The 379-nt window shown below is 67.0% G+C and overlaps 1 protein-coding gene across 12 annotated transcripts in view; it reads right to left on the bottom strand.

Annotated features, from left to right (window-relative positions):
- BCLAF1 (BCL2 associated transcription factor 1) overlaps positions 1-359 on the bottom strand; it is a 41,765-nt gene extending 41,406 nt beyond the window's left edge. For 6 of the 12 annotated variants that reach the window (XR_003095709.1, XR_001358594.2, XM_025212339.1 and 3 more), the window contains exon 1: positions 91-277. The gene's annotated coding sequence lies outside the window, so the exon portion shown is untranslated. Of the gene's footprint in view, positions 1-90; positions 279-298 lie in introns of those variants that run through there. The other 6 variants (XM_006030657.3, XM_006030659.3, XM_014523184.2 and 3 more) reach the window with 4 other exon arrangements.
- Positions 360-379: the final 20 nt, after the last annotated feature.

Raw genomic sequence — 379 nt, 5'->3', positions numbered from 1 at the left:
AAGCGCGAGGTCCCCCGCCCCGTCCCGGTCCTGGTCCCTGCCCGTCCCTGCCCTCTCCCCACCCCCCGCGCCCTTTTTCCCGGGCTTCACCTGGCGGGCGGAACTGCAAGACCGGCCCGCTCCCCTAGCGCAGCACGGCCGCCATTTCCCGTCTCGCCGAAGGAAGAGAGCGAAGGGGGAGGGGTGTGCGTGTGTGGGGGAGGGGAAAAGAAAAAGGAGAAAGACCATAGAGGTACAGCCTACTCCCGCGCAAGGCGAGGCGCGATTGCATCACTTCCGTGAAGCGTTGCGCACTTACCCGCCTGTACCATCAGGGTAGATGCTTCCGGGTTGGGGGGCCACGTGACCTCCTGCAGGCGCTCGCGTTCCTCCCTCAGGG

This window comes from Alligator sinensis, unplaced genomic scaffold (assembly GCF_000455745.1).
Source record: "Alligator sinensis unplaced genomic scaffold, ASM45574v1 scaffold417_2, whole genome shotgun sequence".
In the NCBI taxonomy this organism is placed as follows: domain Eukaryota; kingdom Metazoa; phylum Chordata; order Crocodylia; family Alligatoridae; genus Alligator; species Alligator sinensis.
This window is presented reverse-complemented; position numbering and strand designations above follow the sequence as displayed.